This window comes from Equus przewalskii, chromosome 7 (genome assembly GCF_037783145.1).
Source record: "Equus przewalskii isolate Varuska chromosome 7, EquPr2, whole genome shotgun sequence".
In the NCBI taxonomy this organism is placed as follows: Eukaryota; Metazoa; Chordata; class Mammalia; order Perissodactyla; family Equidae; genus Equus; species Equus przewalskii.
The window spans coordinates 86,955,915-86,982,468 of record NC_091837.1 but is presented as its reverse complement, the minus strand read 5'-3'; the positions used below and the strand labels follow the sequence as shown (position 1 = coordinate 86,982,468).

Below are 26,554 nucleotides of genomic sequence, written 5' to 3'. Positions count from 1 at the left end.
TATTATCTCATCAAGATTTCACCACCAAGACTTAACCAAGAAGAAATGGAAAGCATGAACAGCCCCATAATAGTCAAGGAGATTGAACCAGTAATCAAAAATGTCCCAAGAAAGAAAAGTGCAGGATCAGATGGCTTCACAGGTGAATTCTACCAAATGTTTAAAGACGAATTAATACCAATCCTTTCTAAAGTCTTGCAAAAATTAGAAGAGGGAACACTTCTTAACTCATTTTATGAAGCTGGTTTCACTCTGATACCAAAACTGGACAAAGACACCACAAGAAAAAGAAAACTATAGGCTAATATCCCTGATAAACATAGATGCAACAGTCCTATACAAAATATTAGCAAACTGAATTCAATAGCATATTAAAAGAATCATTCACCATGACCAAGTTGGATTCATCCCTGGGATTCAAGGATGGTTCAACATATGCAAATCAATCACACTACCTTAACAGAATGAAGGATAAAAATCACATGGTGATCTCAATAGATGCGTAAAAAGCATTTGACAAAATACAATACTCTTTCATAATAAAAACTCAACAAACTAGATAGTGAAGGAACTTACGTCAAAACAATAAGGATCACATATGAAAAACCCACAGCTATCATACTTAATGGTGAAAAATTGAAAGCTTTTTCTCTAAGATCAGGAACAAGGAAGGATGTCCATTCTTGCCACATGTATTCAACACAGTACTGGAAGTCATAGCCAGAGAGATTAGACAAGAAAAAGAAATAAGGGATCCAAATCAGAAAGGGAGAAGCAAAATTATCTCTGTTTGCAAATGACATGATCCTATATGTAGAAAACCCTAGAGAGTCTACAAAAAACTGTTAGAACTAATAAACGAATTCAGTAAACTTACAGGATACAAAATCTACATACAAAAGTCAGTAGCATTTCTTTGCACCAACATGAAATATCTGAAATGGAAGTCAAGAAAACAATTCTATTTATAATAGTCTCAAAAATAATAAAATTCCTAATGAAAGTTTTTACAAAAATATAAAAAACAATCCTAAAATCCATATGGAACCACAAGAGACCCTGAATAACTAAAGCAATTTTGAGCAAGAAGAACAAAACTGGAAGTATCACACTTCCTGATTTCAAAGAAGTTACAAAGCTAGAGTAATCAAAACAGTATGATATTGGCATAAAAACAGACACAGACCAATGGAGCAAAATAGAGAGCCCAGATATAAATCCACACATTTATTATAAACTGATCTTTGACAAAGGTGCCAAGAATACACAATGTGGAAAGATAGCCTCTTCAATAAACAATGTTGGGAAAACCGGATACCATATTGCAAAAGAATGAAATTGAACCCTTCTCTTACATCATACAAAAAATCAACTTGAAATGGATTAAAGACTTAAATGTAAGATTTGAAATCATACAACTCCTTGAAAAAAACATAGGGAAAATGCTGCCTCACATTGGCCTTGGCAATGATCTCTTGGATGTGACACAAAACACAGGTAACAAGGGGCTGGCCCCGTGGCCGAGTGGTTAAGTTCGCGTGCTCCACTGCGGGTGGCCCAGTGTTTCGTTGCTTCGAATCCTAGGCGCGGACATGGCACTGTTCATCAAACCACGCTGAGGCAGCATCCCACATGCCACAACTAGAAGGACCCACAATGAAGAATATACAGCTATGTACCAGGGGGCTTTGGGGAGAAAAAGGAAAAAAATAAAATCTTAAAAAAAAAACAAAACACACAGGTAACAAAAGCAAAAATAGACAAATGGGACTATATGCAACCAAAATGCTTCTGCACAGCAAAGGACACAATCAATGGAGTGAAATGGTGACCTACGGAATGGGAGAAAATATTCTCAAATTACATATCTGATAAAGGGTTAATATACAAAATATTAAAATATTAGAGTTATACTACTCTATAGCAAAAGAAAAAAAATAACCTGATTAAAAAATAGAGAAAAGACCTGAATAGACATTTCTCCAAAGAAGATATTCAAATGGCTAACAGGTGTTTGTGCTCACTATCATAACCATCAGTGAAATGCAAAGCAAGACCACAAAGAGATATCACCTCACCTGTTAGGATGGCTATTATTATAGAAACAAAAGGTAGGAAGTGTTTGCAAAGACGTAGAGAAAAGTGAACTCTTGTACACTGTTAGTGGGAATGTAAATTGGTACAACCACTATGGAAAAAAGTATGGGCATTTCTCAAAAAATTAACAGTAGACTACCATATGATCCAGCAATCCCACTTCTGAGTATATACTCAATAGAATTGAAATTAGTATCTCAAAGATGTATCTGCACTCCCATGTTCATTGCAGCATTCTTCACAATAACAGGGACTTGAAAAAACTTAGATGTTCATCAACAGATGAAAGGATAAAGAATATGTGGTATATACATATAATAGAATATTATTAATCCTTAAAAAAGATGGAAATCCTGCTATTTGCTATAACATGGATGATCTTAGAAGTTGTTACATTAAGTAAAATAAGCCAGACACAGAAGACTAAATACTACATGATCAACTTTATATCAAGAATATAAAATAGTCAAATTCATAGTAACAGAGTAGAATGGTGGTTACCGTGGGCTGGTGGGAGGGGAATCGGGGAGGCATTAACCACAGGGTACATAGTTTCACTTGTGCAAGATGAATAAGCCCTAGAGATCTACCTTGCAGCACAGTGAATACAGTTAATAATTCTGAACTGTATAATTTAAAAGTGGGTAGGTCTTAAGAAAATATTCTTCTTAAAAAAAAGAGGGAGGGAGGAAACTTGCAGAGTAGCAATAGTTAAGTTTAGGGCATTTTATGTGGTGACAGTTTCATATGTGTATAATTTTCTTCAAATTCACCACATTGTATACATTAAATATGTACAGCTTTTTTGTATGTCAACCATATCTCAATTAAAAAATTAATTTTAAAAAGAAAAAGTACAATTAAATTATAGTTATGCCAATTCATCTGCAGTCATATTAGATATAGATAGCCTCCAATACACATAAAACTTCGGTTCATTCTCAGAGGATTTTATTCTTCACATTTAAAGGAGAAAGAATTCATAAAGTTAATTTTTATGTGACCGTTTATTTTTTAGTGCCAATACTTAAAATTTGAATTGACTAAAATATGTCATACCTGCATTTAAAATTTTGCATTCTGGAATAATTTTTGTGATCACCACAGATACAAAAACAGTTAAAACATTTTAAAGGATACACAAATAATTCAATTTACTAAAAAATGTTTCTATTCCCATTTGCAAAGGAAATCATGGAACTAAAAGAATTAACTTCCAAATTCTATTTTACTATCCTGAAGATATTTTAATTTGCATTTAGAGTAGCTGAGTATATAGGACTTAATTTGAGGGTTTAACTCTGAGAGAGGATTACCCTTCTAACAAAAAGAACAAGAAGAACATTTTAATCATGTTTGCTTAACATTCATATTAAAAACTGTATACCAAGCCTCTTTCCATAAAGTATATGAGGTAACTTATGGCATTAATCACAAGGAATGAAGCAACAGAGAAATGAATAATGTCAGGAATGAGGAAAGAGAGACCAGAAATATGGCAATAATGTGCATTATAATAAAAAAAAGGCTGTGACTGAGTTTTTAATTTGGCAACTGAGCAACAGGAGAATTCTCAAGGTTGCTAGATTTGCATACCCATGCACTAATGGCAAAGCTATTCACTAAAAGAAGAGTCCCAGTAACTTATACAACCTAGGGTAAAAAAAAAAAAGAAAATCTGTCTTAATGGCTTGACTTTTCAATATTTTTACTTGAATATCTTTTTCTTTGTTAAATAATAGTGTCCTTTGCTGAAGAACGAGCATTACTGAAAGTGTTATTAATTAATAAACAGAAGCCAGCCATACTCATACAGTCTACGAAAGAATTATAGTTGACTGGGCACAACAGTATCAACAGAATTTCAAATATAAAAGTACTTTTCTTGTTCCAAAATGCATAATGGCAAACTTGCATCTTGGAATTAAGTTCCAGATTTGAGGAATGAAATAATAAGACATCATACACATCGTCTTTTTAGTTTCCAGCTCCAAACACGTAACCTTATATCCTTTAGAATGTCGACAAAATATTGCTGATGTCGGGCTGTCTTACACACATAAAACTTCTGGGAAATGGAAGCACTTGCTGAGTGACATACCCTAGATGACAGCAACAACGGGAAAAGCAAGTCCCCAAAGCCTGTCATTTGCCATCCCCTCAAAAGGACATTGCATGTACTTTAATTATAATGCCTAAGATGAGATCATGTCTTTTGGTTTAAAGCTTGCCTTAGTGTTCATAGAACCAGGTTTTAAATTGCATTTTCAGCACCAGCATTGTTGATCAACAGTCTCGATGACTTTGGGATTTATAATTGTACAAAAGAAACAGTAAAGTCAATTCTACCTGCATATCTTTAAAGTCAATGATCCATGACCAAGAAAATGGAAATTGATGAATCTCCCATTAACTTTTTAAAACCTGATGTGAAAAATCTTATTTAAAGGCAAAATCATCTGTTTTATGGAAATAGATCTTTTTTCCCCTATGAGATAACTATGTTGCCATATTTGATACATGTTCAGGAATATCTTTTGAGTCCAATTACATTCACGAAAGTTTTTTTTGCCCAGGAACAAACTGTAGTCCAATATAAAATGATGATTGATAGACACTTCCACTTAATCTTATGCAATTGTGTAGAAATTAATCTCAATATTACCTGCATAATAAGCTACAAGTACATCATGATATTTCACATTAAGTTAATAAAACAAAGTATGCTCTTCTGGCATTGCAGTGTTATGATAAGTATTTATTTACATATAAAAAACCCCATAAAAATGCACAATGTTTTGGCTAGGGCAAAGCTAACTATTGCAATCAAAGATAAGTCCATCTTTCAGGTTTAAGAATCATTCTTACTTCATAATATGCTCACATATATTTAAGACATTTTTTTATATGAAAAGCTAACTGGTAATCTGTTATATTGGCAATGATATTAATGAAAGGATAGAAACAGTTTTTGATATCACTTCCTGAACATTTGATATTTTAAACATAAATTTAGAAACATAATTGCACTAAAGTTTTATGCTCCTTGAAATAGTAAATAGTATTAACTGAAATGGCAATTTTAAAGGAAAATTTACCATAGCCCTTCACATTTTTCAAATAAATGTACAAATAAATCAAGTGCTTAAATACAAATCATTGTGTATTGGTTTGGCTGCTTTTGATTGGAAATAAACATAAACACAAACTGAAAGTGACTTAAAAATAAAGAAATGTCTTGATAAATGTCTCGAGAAAGTCCAGAGACCAAGTAGAATTCAAGGTTGACTGGTCAGTTGATCTGGCTGCTCAAGAACGTCATCAGCACATGGTTTGCTGTAGAGCAGTGTTGACCAATAAACACTCTATATAAACCATACACGTAATGTTAAACTTACTAGTAGCCACATTAAAAATGTAAGAAGGAAGCGGTGGAATTACTTTTGATAACATATTTTAACCCTATGTATCCAAAACATTATCAGTTCAATGAGTAATCAATATAAAAGTTATTAATGAGATATTATACATTTTTTATAGTAAGTCTTCAAATCCCATGTGTTCATCACACTTACAGTACATCTCAATTTGGACTAGTCACATCTGAAGTGTAACGACGTGTAGCTAGTGGCTACTGCAGTGGACAGCACAGCTCTAGTATCAGCTCTAGGGTAGCCTGGCCATTCTTTTGGCAGTAGGATGGTTGCCAGGCACAGTAGAAGCTATCTGCTTTCTCAATCAAGAATGTAAGTGAGAGGAAATGGTTCTGAGCAAACGTCTGAGATGCAGGTTTATTACATTGTCTGAGTCTTATGTCTATCCCTGAATCAATTACTGATCAAACAAATACATATGCCAATTAGGTAAGCCCACCAGTGTGGACACTCCTGGAACTGGGGTGCTGTCCATTTCTCCTAAAGTACATGGGCTACATGGCACATAGGTAGCTAGTAAAATGAGCATCTTGGAACCTATAAGAAGGGGAAAAGTGCTGGGTCACACTCAGGAGACAATAGGGGGAATGAATAGAAACCTTTATTTTAAATCATTTATGACCTATTTTGATATGCTTTTTAAAAAAGGAAAGGAATGATTTAGCAAGTGATGTCAGCATCATGGCAGAGTGAGCTCTTCCCGTGGACTCTCCCCTCTAAAACACAACCAAAGGACATTCATACACCAACAGAGGACATAAACACAACACAAAAGACATCTGAGAGACCCACACAGCTATACGTCGGAAGGTGGTGGTGGGGATGGATCCTCTGGAGGAGGTGGAAGCTCATCTGCAGGAGCTCCACTGAGATAGAGGGCCCATAGCTGGGGGAGGGTTGTAGCTGAGGACAGGCGCCCTGTCCCACCCAGCACTCCAGCCCCACAATCACCCGGAGCACAGTGCACAGAGGGGCTGGATGGAGCAGGTGCGCAGGTGAGGAGAGGTGCCCTGTCCTCACCTGGTGCTCCAGCCCCATGATCACCCAGAGCATGGTGCAGAGAGAAAGGGGCCAGCTGGGGAAGGTGCACAGCTGAGGAGAGATGCCCCATCTCTGCTTGGCGCTCCAGCCCCAGGATCACCCAGATCATGGTGTGGAGAGAGAAGCAGCAGCTGGTGGCACCTGGTGAGTGTCCAGAGCACCATGTGGAGAGAGAATCAGCAGTTTGGAGAGGCACAGAGATGTAAGAAAATGTCCCTTCCCCCACCTGGCACTCCAGTCATGCAACCTCCCAGAGCTGTGCAAAGAGAAAGAAGCGGAGGATGGGGGAAGCACAGGTGAAGGAGAGCACTCCTCCCCCTGCCCAGTGCTCCAGATTTGCCTTTGGCCAGAGCATCGCACAGTGAGAAAAGCAGTCAGTGGCCGGAGCTGGGGAGCCCCTGATCATGCTGGGCCCAGAATACAAAGCACCTGATCCCCACCTAGGGGAGGCATGTGGCAGTGGTGACCAGATAATAACACCATGAGAAGGCAAAAATCCACACCATCAAGCAGTATGAGAAAAATATATTAAATTTCCAGACCAGAAGAAAAGTGACAAGTATCTAGAAACCAACCCTGAAAACACAGAAATCTGTAACCTAAATGACATAGATTTCAAAATAGCTATCATAAAAAAATTCAACGAGTTACAAGAAAACACAGAAAGAGAAATTAACGGATTCAGGAGCTTCTTCACAGAAGAGATTGAAACTATAAAGAAGAACCAATCAGAATTGCTCAAGATGACAAACACAATGGATGAAATAAAGAAAAATCTGGACTCCCTAAACAAGAAAACTGACAATACGGAAGACCGAATTCGCAATTTAGAAGACAATACTATAGAAATGCTTCAGAGGAAGGAGAAGAGAGAACTAAGACCAAAAAGAAATGAGGAAGCTCTCAGAGAAATATCTGAGCTAATTAGGTTTGCAACATAAGGACTATAGGTATTACAGAGGGGGAAGAGAAGGAGAATGGAGCAGAAAACTTGTTCAAAGAAATAATAGTGGAGAATTTCTGAAACCTGGGGAAGGGGATGGAAATCCATGTGAAAAAGGCTACCACTCCCAACTATGTCAATGTAGAAAGACCTACCGCAAGGTATACAGTAGTAAAGCTGGCAAAAGTCAATGACAAAGAAAAAATGTTATAGGCAGCAAGGCAGAAGAAAATATCTTACACAGGAACCCCTATCAGGCTTTCAGTAGACTTCTCAGCAGAAACCTTACAGGCTAGGAGAGAGTGGAATGATATATTGAAAATCCTTAAAGACAAAAATTTTCAGCCAAGAATACTCTATACAGTGAAAATCTCCTTCAGATATGACAGAGAAATAAAAACTTTCCCAGATAAATAAAAGCTAAGGGAGTTTATCGGCACATGACCGCCCCCCCCCCCCAAAAAAAAATCCTCAAGAAGGCCCTCATACCTGAAAGGAAACAAGAAAAAGACAGGAAAGGGGATAGAAAGCCCTGAGCAAGGAGATAAACAGGTAGGCAATAATCCGAAAACGGCAGCTGTCTATCAGATCAGGTTGGTAAACACTTATATACCAAGGACAAAGAAAAGCAAAACACCAAAATAACAATTATCTCATCATTTTAAGCACAAAATCACAACACAAGATGGAATAAGATATGACAAAAATAACTTAGAAGGGGAAGAGGAAAGGGATGGAATCAGTATAGCCTAAGGAAATAAGAGGCAATCAGAAAATGGACTAGCTCATCTACAAGACTTTTTATATGAACCTAATGGTAAACACTAACCAAATAATTAGAACAGAGACATATACAATAACTAAGGAGAAAATGAAGAAAACCAACATAGAAAATCACCTAATCAAACCAGCAGTCCAAAATACGTGGGATGAGAAACAAAGGAAATGCAGAAAAACCAGAAAACATTCAATAAGATGGCATCATTAAGCCCTCATATGTCAACAATTGCTCTAAATGTAAATGGATTGAATTCTCCAATCAAAAGACACAGAGTGGCAGGATTGATTAAAGAGTGGGCCCAACAATATGCTGCCTCCAGGAAATACCTCTCAGCTCTAAAGACAACCATAGGCTCAGAGTGAAGGGATGGAAGACAATACTCGAGGTTAATGGCAAACAAAAGAAAGCAGGTGTTGCCATACTTATATTAGATAAAGTAGAATTCAAGATAAAACAGGTAAAGACATACATAGAGGGGCAGTAGATAATGATAAAAAGGACTCTCCACCAAAAAGACATAACACTTGTAAACATATATGCACCCAAGACAAGACCACCAGAGTACATAAAGCAACTATTAACAAACTTAAAAGGAGATATTACCAACAACATGTTAATAGTAGGGAACCTCAACACTCCACTTACATCAATGGATAGATGATCCAGACAAAAAGTCAACAAGGAGATAGTGGAATTAAATGCAAAACTAGACCAGATGGACTTAATAGATATATATAGAGTACTTCACCCAAAAACAGCAGAATATACATTCTTCTCAAGTGCCCATGGCACATTCTCAAGGATACACCATATATTGGGAAACAAGACAAACTTCAATAAATTTAAGAAGAGTGAAATCACATCTACCATCTTTTCCAACCATAATGCTAAGAAACTAGAAAACAACCACAATAAAAATGCTGGGAAGGGAACAAAAATGTGGAGACTAAACAAAATGCTACTGAACAATCAATGGGTTGTTGAATAAATAAAGGGAGAAATCAAAAAATATTTGGAGACAAATGAGAATGAAAACACACCATACAAACTCATATGGGATGCAGCAAAAGCTATTCTAAGAGGGCAATTTACGGCCCACTGTAACAAACAAGAAAAAGCTCAAGTAAACAATCTTAACCTGCATGTAACAGAAATAGAAAAAGAACAAACAAAGCCCAAACTCAGCAGAAGGAAGGAAATAATATAAATTAGAGCAGAAAAAATGAAATTGAAACAAAAGACTGTAGAAAGGATAAATGAAATAAGGAGCTGGTTCTTTGAGAAGATAAAATTGACAAACCCTTAGCTAGACTCACTAAGAAAAAAAGAGAGAAGTCTCAAATAAATAAAATTAGAAATGAAACAGGAGAAATTACAATGAATACCACAGAAATACAAAAGATAATAAGAGAATATTACAAAAAACTATATGCCAACAAACTGGACAATCTAGAAGGAATGATTAATTTCTTAGATGCTTACAACCTCGCAAAATGGAGTCAAGAAGAAATAGAGAATCTAAATAGACCAATCACAAGTAAAGGGATTGAAACAGCAATCAAAAACCTTGCCAAAAATAAAAGTCCAGGACTAGATGGTTTCTCTGGAGAATTCTATCAAAAATTCAAAGAAAATTTATTACCTATTCTTCTCAAATTATTCCAAAAAATTGAGGAAGATGGAAATATTCCTAACACATTCTCTGAGGCTAAAATCACCCTGATACCAAAGCCAGATAAGGACATCACAAAGTAGAAATTTACAGGCCAATATCACTGATGAACATAGATGCAGAAATCCTCAACAAAATATTGGCAAACTGAGTATAGCAATACATTAAAAAGGTCATACACCATGATCAAGTGGGATTCATACCAGGGACACAGGGATGGTTCAACATCTGCAAATCAATTGATGTGATACACCACATTAACAAAAAGAGGAAGAAAAACTCATGATAATCTCCACAGATGCAGAGAAAGTATTTGATAAGATCCAACATCCGTTCATGATTAAAACTCTCAATAAAATGGGTATAGAAGAAAAGTACCTCAAAATGATAAAGGCCATATATGACAAACCCACAGCTAACATAATACTCAATGGGGAAAAACTGAGAGCCATCCCTCTGAGAACAGGAAGAAGACAAGGGTGCCAACTCTCACCACTCTTATTCAACCTGGTACTAGAGGTTTTGGCCAGAGCATTTAGACAAGAAAAAGAAATAAAAGGAATCCAAATAGGCAATGAAGAAGTGAAACTCTTGCTGTTTGCAGATGACATGATTTTATATATAGAAAACCCTAAAGAATCCATTGGAAAACTATTAGAAATAATTAACAACTATGGCAAAGTTGCAGGGTACATAGTCAACTTACAAAAATCAGTAGCATTTCTATATTCTAACAATGAACTAACAGAATGGAACTCAAAAATACAATCCCATTTACAATCGCAACACAAAGAATAAAATATCTAGGAATAAATTTAACCAAGGAGGTGAAAGACCTATGCAAGGAAAACTATAAGACATTACTGAAAGAAATCGATAATGACATAAAGAAATGGAAAGATATTCCATGCACATGGATTAGAGGAATAAATAGAGTTAAAATGTCCATACTACCTAAAGCAATCTACAGATTCAATGCAATCCCAACCATAATCCCAATGACATTCTTCACAGAAAGAGAACAAACAATCTTAAAATTCACATGAGGCAACAAAAGACCCCAAATAGCCAAAGCAATCCTAAGAAACAAGAATGAAGCTGGTGGCATTGCAATCCCTGACTTCATAATATATTACAAAGCTATAGTAATCAAAATAGCACACTACTGGTACAAGAACAGGTACACAGGTGAATGGAACAGAACTGAAAGCCCAGAAATAAAACCACACATCTATGGACAGCTAATCTTTGACAAAGGAGCCAAGAACATATAATGGAGAAAGGAAAGCCTCTTCAATAAATGGTGCTGGGAAAACTGGACAGCCACATCCAAAAGAAAGAAAGTAGTCAACTATCTTTCCCCGTACACAAAAATAGACTCAAAATGGACCAAAGACTTGAAGATAAGACCTGAAAACATAAAACTTCTAGAAGAAAATATAAGCAGTACATTCTTAAGACATATCACAGTACACTTTTAAGACATCAGACTTAAAAGGATCTTTTTGAGTACCATGTCTACTCAGACATGGGAAAAAAAAGAAAAAATACACAACTGTGACTTCATCAGACTAAAGAGCTTCTGGAAGGCAACAGAGACTAAGATCAAAATGAAAAAATAACCCAACAAATGGGAGAAAATATTTGCAAATCATTTATACGGTAAAGAGTTAATCTCCATAATATATAAAGAACTCACATAAATGAACTACAAAAAAACCCCCAACAACACAATCAAAACATGGCCAGAAGATATGAACAGACATTATTCAAAAGAAGATGTACAGATGGCCAACAGGCACATGAAAAGATGCTCAACATCACTAATCATCAGGGAAATGCAAATCAAAACTACACTTAGATATCATCTCATGCCTGTTAGAATGGCTACAAACACCACGACAAAAGACAAGTGTTGGAGAGGTTGCAGAGAAAAGGGAAACCTCATCCATGGCTGGTGGGAATGCAAACTGGTGCAGCCACTGTGGAAAACAGTATGGAGATTTCTCAAAAAATTAAAAATAGAAATACCATACGACCCAGCTATCCCATTACTGGGTATTTATCCAAAGAACTTGAAATCAACAATACAAAGAAACTTATGCACCCCTATGTTCATTGCAGCATTACTCACAATAGCCAAGATGTGGAAGCAACCCAAGTGCCCAGTGACAGATGATTGGATAAAGATGATGTGGTATATAAATTCAATGGAATACTACTCAGCCATAAAAATGACAAAAATCATCCCATTTGCAACCACATGCATGGACCTTGACGACATGATGTTAAGTGAAATAAGCCAGACAAAGACAAACACTGTATGATTTCACTCATATGTGGAATATAAACAAACTTAGGGACAAAAAGAACAATTTAGTGGTTACCAGGGGGAAGAGGAATGGAGGATGGGCACAAGGGGTGAAGTGGTGCACTTAAATGGTGTATGACAAATATTAATGCACAACTATAATTTCACAATGTTATCTGCTATTATGACCCCAATAAAAAACAATAAATAAATGGGAAAAAAGAAAGGAATGATTTAATGAAACACAATGCTCTTTCTTCCTCGTACACCTAGCTGCTAAGATAGTTTCTTCAGGAAGATGCAAGAAGCTTTAGAAAATCTTGACACACATGAAATTTCTGGATAGCTCTATATTTTAAAAATTCTCTAGCCACTGACAGAAAAAGAGGAGCTCACTTCTTCAGAATGTTCACTCTTTCTGCAGTCTCTGTCTATATTTATTCTCTCTATAATATTTCCACTCTTTTCATAATTAAAATGCTTTGTTAACTGTGGGTGATAATAGAACTCCTATATTATTCTTTCTGATTTCTTATTTGTGCAAAGTTAATTACATATCACAAATGTAAATAATGGACTGCCCAATTCTGGAAAGAACTCTTTTTCTTTAATAAAATCTTTCTCTTTCATTAGAAAATATGTAATTTTAGTTGTTTATAACATAAAGTTTTCTTTCAAAGGTAAATACCATGTCAAGGCAGTAATTTGGATGAAAAGGTCATATTTACTTTGATAAGTTTTCTTTTGACAGAGGAGACTTCACAATTTCAGAAATTTACCTTCCAAACTATTTTATTTGTATAAATTAAGTGACATAATGATTCCAATCACATTTATCTGCAAAATTCAATTAAAATAATTATATGAAACCTCATGTAATATCGTGTTAAGTATACTTTTTAGCGTAGCTTCACCACCTGTAACAGAGACATTTATTTGTAGAATATAAAAATATCTATTCAGTTACAGTGGTAATAGAGTATTTTTCATAAATTTTACAAATTATAGTTTCACCTTCTCTGCAAAATCGTATGTTTAGGTGATTAATAAATCATAACATCACTAACTTTTATTCCTAATAACATACAACATATCTATGGTTAATGTTGATAATAAAACTAGAGCTAGTTTATTTCGAGCCCTGGATAATTTTGCACGTAAAAGTATCCTGTGAACAGACAGTGAATGATGGTTTACATAACCAAGGGTATATTTTCTTCAAGAAATCTAGGAAATGTCACAGGAGAAAACATGAAACAGTCAAGCTTACCAACTAAAAGCTCTTTGTACTTTCTACTTCTTTTGGAAAAAAACTTTTATTTTCATAGCATTAAAGAAAAAATTCTCTTATTTAAGAGTGCAAATCACTTAAGTCATGGAAAATGATCCTCTGACATCCTCCCCTGAACACTCTGAAGAGGACAAGTAGATAATCGGTTGGAATTTGGAACCTATTTTCAAAGTATTTTCTCTAGATAGCTGGAAGCGTTTGCAGGTATTGCAAAGACATAAGGTACACCACAATATTTCCAACAAACGGCCATCTGTCACTTAGTGAAGAGAGAAATCAATGGAGACCTCACTAGGCTAAAGTAAGCAATTCCATAGCTACTAAATGTGGCTCTACAGTTGACAGCCCATAAATAACCACATCTTTGTATGCACTGAAAAACAAGCAGACCAGGAACCCAGAACTTTCCCCACCCTGCACACTTCTGGAAATCTAAAACATGATCACATGGTTTTCACTTAAAATCTCAGCTCTATTTTATAATTTGCCCCTACTGTGGATTCAATTGTATAATAAATAAACTCTCATACATAGCAGAAGATATTGATGTTTAACATTCTATGCTGTATGGAAAGAGAGATTGTGTCTGCCAAAACTTCTTCTATATTACTGAAACATAATCTCAATTCCTAATTATAATTTCAGAGTTAAATATCTTCTGAAATTATAATATATATTATATATGCCTTATAGGTTCCTTGTTTTCTTCAAAGGTGAAGGTGGGTCCACAATTTCATGTCTTATTATTTATACAATTATACAATCATTTATACAATTCAGATTAAAATAAGATATTTTGTTTTTCCAGTAATAGCACAATAAACAGGATGCCATCATTGGATTCAGATTATTTTTCAAAAAGTAAGAAAATATGAAAAATATGTCAAATCTAGATTTAAAAGACAGAAAAGGTGATTCCAGATTTAAAGGACATTGCAGGAGTTGCAGGTCCACTAATATCATTTGCCAAGAAGAAAATCAATGAAGAGCTCACTAAATATGAAATCAAATGAGCTATGGTGCAGTAATAGATTAAACACACACACACACACACACACACACACAGAACATGTCCTATTGCTAAATCAACTTTCACTTTTGAGCACTGATATATTTATTTTTACTTTACAAATCAGAGACCAAAAAACTTGGGATGCATCTTCTCTCCATGGCACAATTTCTAGACAAGGCAAGACAATTACAAGAATTTAATAAATGGCAGCATAACAACACTAAAATTTCTTGCCAGAAAAACACTAATTTTTGCATGGATAATATCAGTTCTATAAACCTTATTGTAAGGCACTATGCTAGGTAGGCACTGGAGAAGGTGAAGATATTTTCTACCTTGACAATCTAGTGAGCAGGTAGGGATCTATACAGTAGGGAGAAAAATAACATTAATTCACTTTTATCTGGAGCTTGAAGTACTTGTATCAAAACCACAAGTAGATATGGAGAAAAGACACTGGGAGAAAGCAAAAGCATAAAAAGAGGGTAAAAATGAGAAAGTCCATCCCCATTTGGGAGAGGTACATCCATCAAATGAGATTTATTGAGGGAGAAATATTGAAACGACAGATGAGACCAAAATATCATAACTATTATTCAAGAAAAGTCTGGGCAAGTTTCAACATCCATTTATGATAAAAACTCTCAATAACATGGGTATAGAAGGAAAGTACCTCAACATAATAAAGGCCATATATGGCAAACCCACAGCCAACATCATACTCAACCAAGAAAAACTAAAAGCTATTCCTCTAAGAAGGGGAACAAGATAAGGATGCCCGCTGTCACCACTCTTATTCAACATAGTATTGGAAACCCTAGCCAGAGCAAATAAGAAAGAAAAAAACCAAAAGGGATCCAAACTGGAAAGGAAGAAGTAAAACTCTTCACTGTTTGTGGACAACTTGATTTTATATATAGAAAACCCTAAAGGATCCGCCAAAAAAAACCTATTTCTAAATAATAAATAATAAACAAATACAGTAACGTTGCAGTGTATAAAATCAATATACAAAAATTAGTGTATTTCTATACAGTAACAACAAACTAGCAGAAAGAGAAAGCAAGAATACCATTCTCTTTACAGTTGCAACAAGAAGAATAAAATACCTAGGAATAAATTGAACCAAGGAGGTGAAAGACCTATACACTGAAAACTATAAGACATTATTGAAAGAAATTGAAGAAGACATAAAGAAATGGAAAGATATTCCATGCTCATGGATTGAAAGAATAAACATAGTTAACATGTCCATACTACCCAAAGCAATCTACAGATTCAATGCAATTCCAATGGCATTTTTCATGAAAATAAACAAAAATTCCTAAAATTTATAAGGAACAACAAAAGACCCTGAGTAGCCAAAGCAATCCTGAGAAAAAAGAACAAGGCTGGAGGTATCACACTCCCTGAATTCAACATATACTACAAAGCTATGTAACCAAAACAGCAAGGTACTGGCAGAAAAACAGACACACAGCTCAATGGAACAGAACTGAGAACCCAGAAATAAACCCACACATCTATGGATAGCTAATTTTCTTTTTTTTTTTAATGTATAACATAAATATTTTATTTTAGTTAAAAATATGAAAATACACATACATTTGTTAATCTTTTGATGTGTAGCCAAGGCCACTTTTTGAGCATGCTATAGTTATTTAAACTATATAATTACAATAACAAATCATAACAAATTTGGGACCAATAGTATTGACTTTTGATAACCGCTTGAGCTGAGGTTCATGGGCATACTGGAAAGTAGCTGACTAGCCTTGAGCATTGAGCATAACTCAGATATCATTCAGTTGATTTTATAATAGGAGACTAGAGACAGAAATTAATCCAGAGAATCAGCAAAAGTCATTTTAAGAGAGTTCTTAGCTATTAATTATATTATTATTAATCCTGATTATTGCTAATATGGAGAATAAAACATGAAGAAATATATACCTTGGGCCATAATTAATAAGGTTATGATTTCTGTGGCATATTCCTGCCTTTTATAATTTTAGGAATTTTTGGGAAGATCCACTATCCAGACTATTAGTTTATGCTCATCTGCGTGGTTTACTTAGGTTCATGTTTAATAAATCTCCTAAGAAATATTTTGTAACATCACAATAAGTTTACTCATCATAAGGTTTACTCATCATATATAAATTTACTAGCATCTTATATAAAACATATAACATTTAAATTTTTAAAAACAAATTAAAATATGCATATGACTTTAAAAATTAAATAGCACAGAAAGGCTAACAAGAACACAAAGCCATTCCATATGGATAGCTAGTTTTCAACAAGGGAGCCAAGAACATACAATGGAGAAAGGAAAGTCTCTTCAATAAATGGTGTTGGGAAAACTGGACAGCAACATGCAAAAGAGTGAAAGTAGACCATTATCTTGCACCATGCACAAAAATTAACTCAAAATAGATTAAAGACTTGAGTGTAAGACTTGAAACCATAAAACTCCTAGAAGGGAAAACATAGGCAGTACACTCTTCAGCATTGGTCTCAGCAGTATGTTTATGAATATCATATCTCCTCAGGCAAGGGAAACAAAAGTAAAAATAAAAAACGGGACTACTTCTGCACAGCAAAGGAAACCATCAACAAAACAAAAAGACAACCTAACAATTGGGAGAAAAACCAACTGGGATTTGCAAACCATATAGCTGATAAGGGTTAATATCCAAAATATATAAAGAACTCTTACAACTCAACAACAAACAAATAAAAAAATGATCAAAAAACAGGCAGAGGATATGAATAGACACCTTTCCAAAAAAGATATATAGATGGCCAAAAGGCAGATGAAAAGATGCTCAACATCGCTAATTGTAAGGGAAATGCAAATCAAAACCACAATGAGATATCACCTCACACCCGTCAGGATGGTTCTAATTAAAAAGACAAGAAATAACAAGTGTTGGAGAGGATGTGATGAGAAGGAAATTCTCATACACTGCTGATGAGAATGCAGACTGGTACAGCCACTGTGGAAAACAGTATTGAGATTCCTCAAAAAATTAAGAATAGAACCACCATATAATCCAGCTATTTCACTGCTGGGTATTTATCCAAAGAACCCAAAAACACTAATTCAAAAGGATATTTTCATCCCTATGTTCATTGCAGCATTATTCACAATAGCCAAGAGGTTGAAGCAACCTAAGTGCCTATCAACAAATGAACGGATAAAGAAGATGTGGTGTATATACACAGTGGAATACTACTCAGCCATAAAAATAAGTGAAATCTTGCCATTTGTGACAATATGGATGGACCTTAAGGGTATTATGCCAAGTGAAATAAGTCACATGGAGAAAGACAAATACTATATGATTTCACTCATATGTGGAAGCTAAACAAACACATAGGGAGAACAGATTGATAGTTAACAGAGGGAAAGAGGGCAGGGTGACGGTGAACAGGGCAAAGGGACACGTGTCCAGTGACGGACGGAAACTTTTGGTGGTGAACACGATGCAGTCTGCACAGAAGTCGAAATATAATGATGTATAAACCTGAAGTTTATATAATGTTATAAACCATTGAAAAAATGAAAAAAGTCTAGAGATTGTTTTGAAAGCAGGGAGCATCTACTGCTTTTTTTCTTTTGAATTTTGTATTTTAAAATTGCTTTTTTAATTACAAATGATCGATGATTTTTGTAAAACATTCAAATAGAGCAGAAATGAGCCAGTAAGATTCTTCTATCTACTCTGCTCTCCCCAGTTCCACTCACCTGAAGATGGGATTCGAAGTTGCCCATCTAAAACAAAGGAAACCAACAAATGAGGAAACCATAACAATAATGGCAGCACTGTGCTGTATCCCCAAGGGGAAACCGTCACAGTTCTTTAGGCTGCTTCTTCTGATATTTCCCTCCATAATCCTAAATAAATACTTTTTTTAAAAAGCTGGTATTTGTTGATTTTTCATTTTTGGACATCACAGATTTTCTTCCTAACACGGAATATGAAGATTTGGCTTTCTTAAGCATCCCCTCCCTTCCTCAATACACGCTTCCCCGCTATTCACTCTCTCAGAACGCTTATTTACGTTTTGAAAGCAGTATTTGATGTTTGCATTAGTGTCGCCGATCCAATGATTATTTACGTCAGCCAGGTGATTTACAGTGACTTCATGTCTGTTCTTCTCAAACCTCTGACGTGGAATTCATTCCCTTGTTTGTGAGTTTGCTTATTGCGATGGTTTTATTATGCTTTCCGCACTGTCTCTGTTTCTTCCACACTCCTTTTTTGAAGTCTATTTCCTAAGACTTCTGTTTTTTATTTCATGTTTTCTTCAAATATCTGGTGATTGCCAACTAGTTAACTCATATACATCTCAACCCATCTTGGCATCCACTTCTCAGAGGACCTGAGCTAAGAACCAGGTCTTCCTTTATGTCAGCCAAGAATTTTACATATACCTTGTCTTTATTTTCTATTTCAGGAAGACCTGCCTGTTTTATTTCTGTATTTGGCATATATAAATGTAGAACAATAAATGTTGATTGGAAAAAATAAATCAATCAATTCCACTTCTAGAAATGTTTTTGTACTCAAAGATTATATGCATATGTGTTTATTGAAGCATTGTTTATAATAGCAAAAAGCAGAGGACAATGTACATGCTGAACAAGACAGCAATGATTACATAAATTAGGGTCTTCAATGGAATATTATGCAGCCCTTAAATGTCAAGTAATTAGACTTTGTTTTCAGTATAACACAACTTAACATAAATGACTTCATATAAAGTATTATATTAATTTTTTAAATATATATGCAAATTTTATCTCAATATCTATTTTTATCTCTACGTCCAAAACTTAACAATATATGGTAGCATTAGTGGTGATTTTTACCTTATTATCCACACATTTCTTCATGTCTTGAGTTTTTTTCAATGAGGGTGTATTCATTTTGCAATTAAAATTTTTGAATAATATCAGTTAAATTTCAAGTATTTATTCTTCGGAATTTTGGCAGGTTTTTAGAAATAATACTACCTTACGTTAAAAAAATCACTTTTCAATGGAAGATACAAAAATTATTTATTTAGGAGAAATAAAGCTTGATTACGAAGACATTTAGGGGCCAGCCCAGTGGTGTAGGGGTTACGCTTGTGTGCTCTGCTTTGGTAGCCCAGGGTTCATGGGTTCAGATCCTGGGGGCAGACCTACACACCTCTCATCAAGCCACCCTGTGGCAATGTCCCACATACAAAAAATAGAGGAAGATTGGCACTGACATTAGCACAGCCACAATCTTCCTCAAGCAAAAAGAGGAAGATTGGCACAGATGTTAGCTCAGGGCCGATCTTCCTCACAAAAAAAAAAAGAAGAAGAAGAAGAAGAAGACATCTACACTTTTGTAATGGAAGCCATAGGAATGAACACAACAGGGCAGCTCTACATGTCAGCATTAATGCCTAAAGAAAAGAGAAAAAGGGCCAGCAAGCTCTGGTTGCCTAGAAGTTAAGTTTGGCATGCTTCACTTTGGTGGCCTGGGTTTGGTTCCCGGGTGCAGACCTACACCACTTGTCTGTCAGTGGTGATTCTGTGGTGCCACTCACATACAAAAAGAGGAAGATTGGCGACAGATGTTATCTCAGGGTGAATCTTCCTCAGTAAAAAAAAAAGAAAAAAGAAAAAAGAAAAGAGAAGAAAATATTCAGTGGGGAGGAAAGTGCATAAAATAAAAGGGATTTGCTACTGGGAAAGTGATGTTGAAATCTCCAAAATAAGACACTTGTAAAGAAACTGGAACTGAGGGAGACACATTGAACTTAGTCAGAAAGCTTGAAAAGTAATAATGAAAAGTAGTAGCAACTCTCAAGAGTTAAACAACTAATTTACATATACAATGTGCTTTAAATTGTTCCACAAAAGGAGCAAAGCTGTTAGATGAAATTTTTAAAAGCAATGCCCACCCCATATAGAACCTGACTTTGAATACTGTAGATTTTCCACAAATTGCTAAAATGGTGTCCATCAGGGTTGTCTCATATAGAGCATATTTGAGAATAGCTATAGCCTTCTTTTTACAAGAATAATTTTTGAAACCTTGATTTTGGTTCAAAGAGAATGTACCCGGGCAGAAGGGTGGAGTTTATGAATGTTTTATTCCATTTGCTTTAAACTCTCACCCTGGGGCAGTTACACTAACTTCCCTATCCTGGCAGCAATCAAGCTAGAAAATTAAAACCCTGTGGGTTGATAATCCTACTCTTGGTCCTTAGGCAAGTTATTTTTGCATTTGAGATTCCTTATTTGTAAAACGGGACGAAAATAGTAACTCCCTCAGACAGTGGTTGGGATGATCAAATATCACAACATGGTGTGAAGTGCTCAATAGTTATGAGCGAAGTTGACAATGATACTAACTTTTCTCCATCCATCAACACTGCAGCCATCACAATCCCATCCATCAACACTCATCCATCACAATCTACCTTCTCAGGAGTTTGTGCAGTTGATAAGAGATTCTATTTGCCATATTGCTTAGCATAATATCTTGTGCATAGTATATTGTGCAATAAAATACACCTCTCCTTCCTATAAGAATTTTCAAACACGTTACACTTCCTCAGCTGCTCTGCAGACCATGCATTTCTCTGTTGGCACCAGGTAGTGGTCCACTCCTACCATTTTATTGGCTGGGGAGGTTACAGATGGTTAAACAAAATCGGTGACTGTTAAATTACTCATCTAGGATGAAATCTCTGATATCCTGACTCTTGGTGTCTCATTGCCTCAAAGGATGGATTCAGTGCCGAGACCCAGGAAACAGGTACTAAATTCTGAAATGAATAGAATATTCTGATTTTCATTTTTACATACTTTGATTTATTTAATGTGCTCCTAAAGAAAGTGAAACATTAATGTAGAGACATGCTTGAATAATAAAAATGACCACACTTTATAATTTGCTTCATTTGTTTTTTGGAAAAAAATGTGAGTTTTTTTGTGTGAGAATTTAAGAACATTGCTAAATTTTACTGACAAAAACTTAGATAACTTTGTTTTTTTAAAAAAATCAGGAATCATAAACTATGCTCAAAAGTTTCAACTAATCAGGATGGTGCTTATTAAAGTTATAGATACAAGGACAGGATGTTTCTAAGCTAACATCTTTTTCTGAGCACATACAGAATTCTAAAATGGAGATGCCAGGGCGATAGACAACGGCTATTCCTCAAATGTACACCAGAGAGGCAAGTTCCCAAATTTATTTGGAAGAATGGGATTTTCTGATGAATGAAAGAATAAGAAGCACAATTTGTGTCATAGAGTTGTGTTGTCAGTAAGAAAATTTTGTTCTAATATCACATGTCTTTTATCTTTGAACATATACGTAAAAGACATATGTCACCAAGTTTAGCGTTGAACTTCTTTTTTGTATTATGAATATTAAAACAAAAACAAAATGAAGGTTTTAAATCCCTACCAAATCAATCTAATATAGCATGACAACCCAAAACTTCTAAGAGCATGCCCAAACTATACTATTCTTTCTGTGTTAAATACAGGCATTAACACTTATGCACATGGCTTCAATTCTTAATATGTTTCCCTTACATAAACTTTTATAACCATGCTCCTAAGTTTTAAAATATTGGATGTTTCAAGTTTGAAGCAGCAAGCTTTCAATTAGCATCTAGTATTTAGAGGGCAGTGGGGTAAGGTGCTGGAACTGCATTGACGACCACATCCAGCTTAAATCTACATCAACTCTGCAGTTTATTCCCTGGCGGGTAGAATTTTAGCAATGCTAATTTCCGGATGTTCCTCATCTTTTCGTATTCTCCAATCACCATCAAGTCTCCAGACGCCATGTTCTCTGTTTGGCAGATAAAGCAAAATAAAGGGGAAAATGTGCAAAATACAATTATTAAGCCTATGACTAGGGATAGGGAACATTTAGTTGAAGGGCCAGGGATAGAGATGAGGTTAAAAAAACAGAAGGGGAAACAGAGGTCAGGGAGAAAGATATAACTGAACATTTGTTTCCCTCAAGGTTCTTCTAGGTCATTCACAGCTTGTGAAGCATAGCCTAATAGGTACATTTTTGAGGGAAGTGTCATATGTTGCCATAGCAATGATCTAAATGGTTCTGTGTCCACATGTGCGTGCACCTACATATATATACATGACAAAGACAGCTGAGCTTCTACCCTAGTTGTGTTAACCTTTCCCTGAACTAATATTATGGACCACATCTATTTCCTACTGAGTAAAATGGACTGTATATTTTTTCCTTAAAAGTTTGATTCATATAGAACTTAATATGTTACGTATGATATTTTAGGAGGAAGCTTGATGGAGAAAAAGCAAGCATAAAGACCAGGTTTCAGGTTGAAATTTCAACTTCAGGTTTGAATTAAAGAGTGAAGAAATTTATGTTAATAAGACCATGGGTAGATTATACCAATCCAATATAACATTTGGAAACTCTGAGTCTTTTATCTTTTAGTAACTACTTGGTACACATCTGGTAAACAATGATTAAATGACTGAGTTGTTACATGCCACACTGTGAATTACCTTTAGATTTTGCATTATGCTATGTCAGGAGAACTTCATTAATCTAAATCTTGCCTTTCACCTCTGGTCCAGCCAGTAGAATGCATCTCATAAGAGAATAAATTTAGTAATAACTGGCTCAAGTGAAGCTAGTCTATGGCAGGAGAGAGGCTGATGCCGAGTAGAGGAGAAAGTTCTTCGAAAGCCTTCTTAGCAGTCAGGGTGAGCTGATCAGTGAGCATCCATCTTGGGTGGCAGGGTGGGGTAAGGGAGTGGGGTGGGGTGAGGGAATCTCCTCTGCAGTGAGCTGAACACAGTCCTTCCAGGAGTTTTGTAACTCCCTGGTCTGAAAAACAGGGTCCAGTTTCCCTTGAGCTACCTGGATCGAGCGATGTAAGGCTTGGGAGAAAGCGTTCATCTGTTCAAAGGGCAATGTCTTGTTTACATTCACACATGGGAAGAGAAAAAATAACTGAAGACTTGAGCCTGACTTTTTTTTCTTCTGTTGGCACCCGGGGTGGGACACTCCAAAATATCCCACCATAGCATACTGATTATTTTAAACTAAAGTTATTTGAGAAGCACAAAGGGCTTTCTGACTCTCCTGTCTCTGTTCTTCTGAAAGCAGGAAATCTCTCTCCCATATTACAGGTGCTCTCCCTGCATCCTTCTCACCAGAGCTGGGGATTCAGGGCCAAGAAGCTGCGTAAATAAACCTTGTTAATTCCTACCTCAGCCTAAACCCTGTTTAAATTCCTCACTAAGTACGTACCCCAAACCTAAGTTTCGTTGTCCTGTCACTTCTTCACAATTTATTGTTTCTTTGTGTTTAAGATAGATATACTGCCTACTTTGTTTCCTCTCGAGCATCATTTCTTTATGGTCTCCAATACGTATGTATTAAATTGGGTTTTTCTCCTGTTAATCTGGTCTTGTGTCAATTTTACTATCAATCCAGCCACAAGAACACAGGAAGGGAAGAAAGGGGATTTTCCTCCACCCCGACACGTGCACGAAAAACTTAGAGTTAGATTTAGTTTTTCTGGAACTTTAGAAACTAGCAACCATTTATTAAAGCTAGATTTTTGATGAAGTTCTCAGAACAAAGCAAAATTCCTCATGCAGAGTAGAAACTTCATAATAATATTTTAAAGTAAATACTAAAATAAGTTGGAGTAGGATAGCATACTTCCTTTTGTCAGAGAAAGAAATTCCTTAGTGGAAATTTAATTTACTTCAGTCTATTGACGATGGCTAATAATTATCGAATGTTCATACCTTATGGGGATAATCTTGTTTAAGCGCTCTGAGAGGTACTATTACCCTCATTTTAGAGATGAAGAAAATGAGGCTTCGAAAGGACAAGTAAATTGCCCAAAGTCACACAACTCAGCCGTGATAAAGTTAATATTAAAACTCAGGTTTATTGAACTCCAAAACTCAAGATTTTAACTTCTACAGATAGTGCCTTTTCACAGACTGAGCCCCCAAATTTGGCTGAGCCATGGAGATAACAAAAATCATTCAAAGTTGCTACCTCACAAGCTAGTGGAAGAAGCAAGTTTATAAACAAGCACATGGATAGATTAAAGTTATACATGAAAGTCTGGGAGCATGGAAGAGGGAGTGACTAATTATGACTGCAGAAGATGAAGAATGTTTCACAGCGAGACAATTCTGAGCATTTTTATGGTGTCTATTTTGGGGAGCATGGATTCATTTATCTCTAAAAGCTGATATCCAGGGAGGCACTTGCTGCCTTCGACCTGCCCTCCTTAAGGTGAGGCTCCGCAGTAAATTTTCATAAAGAAGGTTTAATAGACAGAAGACATCGATTCTAAAAAATGGCTCCTGTTTGGAAGGGCTGTTGCTAAATCGCCCTCAGCAGGCTTGGCCTCATGGAGAACGTGTGATGGATTTGGCTGCTGCCAGCTGCCGGGACCAAGGCACCTGACAGCCTATGGATGGAACGCTGGGAAGATGGGAGCTCGAACATATGCGGGTTCCTTTTTACTTATGGTGCAATTTTCTGGTTTTTTTTTTTTTTTTTACTTGCTACAGGAGGCTTTTATTAACTTTGCAATTTGGGAAACATCATATAATGAAAATTTAAACAGAAGATCTCAATGGAAGCAATTTACGAACAATGCAAACTTGAAGCTGAATGGGCAGTAAAGAAGGACAGAGGGTCACAGTTGAGTCAAGAGTAAGTAAATCCTTTGATTTACCTCCCTAATCTATGTTAGAACTCTATTTACTGCTTCCTGAAGGTTATCTGTGATTCTAATTGCCTGTTTGCATCCCGTCCTTCTGAGAAATTGGAGCCACAGACGCCTTTTCTGTGAACATAAACTGCCTTCTGTGTAATCAGGTACACTGCTGTGCTGACACCTGAGGTCTGTAGCTTAATAACACACGTACAGAGCACGGACGGAGGTAGACAATTCAGACCTGACATTTGGATAGTAATCAGTGTTAATGAAAGCAGAACTCCAGAAACTACCACCTTTACAAACAGCACCCCCAATCATCCTTGATTCAAAGAGTGAAGTTGTTCAAGCTATTCAAAAATAAGTCACAGTATAGTCCATATAATTTTGTGTAAAAATAAGTAATTAAACATATCAGGGGAAGTTTAAGGATAGCACACAGTCCCGAAGCCTGCTCAGGGTGACCATTTTCAGCTCACATTCTCGGCTCGCCTTTTCATCAGGATAGCTTGCAGCAGAACTTTTCCAGAGGGAAAGTGGCAGGTAGAGAGAGACAGCAGTCCAGCTATTAGATTAAGGGGACGTATCTACAGCATCTCACAGCACTCCCTGGGCTTACCACAGTAAAGACCAGCAGTAGCAAGTGCCCGTGTTGAGTAAAATTGATCCCAAAGCAAGAAGGAGACAAGCCAGCCAAGATGTGAGCATGAGCAAGCAGAAGGAGATGGGCTTCCCAGGAGAGGCTGCAAGTCCACCCAGACACGACTCCTTTTGCAACACTAGTTGAGAATTTTTCCCAGGGAGGAGCCGTGCAGCAATGCCATCCCTTCCGTATATCCTATATAAGGCATTTTCTAATTCAACAAAGGCTTAGTGAGTGCCTGGAGGGAGCCTCGTACCATCAATGGTTTTGCGAAAAAAGAGACAACAGCCCAAAATGGAGTCACTTGCGCTAAGCCCACAATCACCAAACTAAGACTTAGTTATCTAACTTAATTACAGTTTTAACCTTCTCCAGCAGTGGAATCTTAAACCAGTCAGTCTGGAATTACCTCATCAGCACTAGTGAGGTAATCTGCCTGAGAGACCCCTGCCATCCCACAAAGGAAGGTGACCTTGTCACACACCATCCACTCTTTACTAGTAACTTCCTTGTCCCACCTTTTTCTGCCTATAAGGTTTTTCATTTTGCACAGCTCTTTGGAGCTCCTTTCTATTGG

General features: G+C 36.1%; 1 protein-coding gene across 1 annotated transcript in view; it reads right to left on the bottom strand.

Annotated features, from left to right (window-relative positions):
• Positions 1 to 26,554, bottom strand: part of DOK6 (docking protein 6) — a 411,319-nt gene that overhangs the window by 55,672 nt on the left and 329,093 nt on the right. The window lies entirely within an intron of this gene.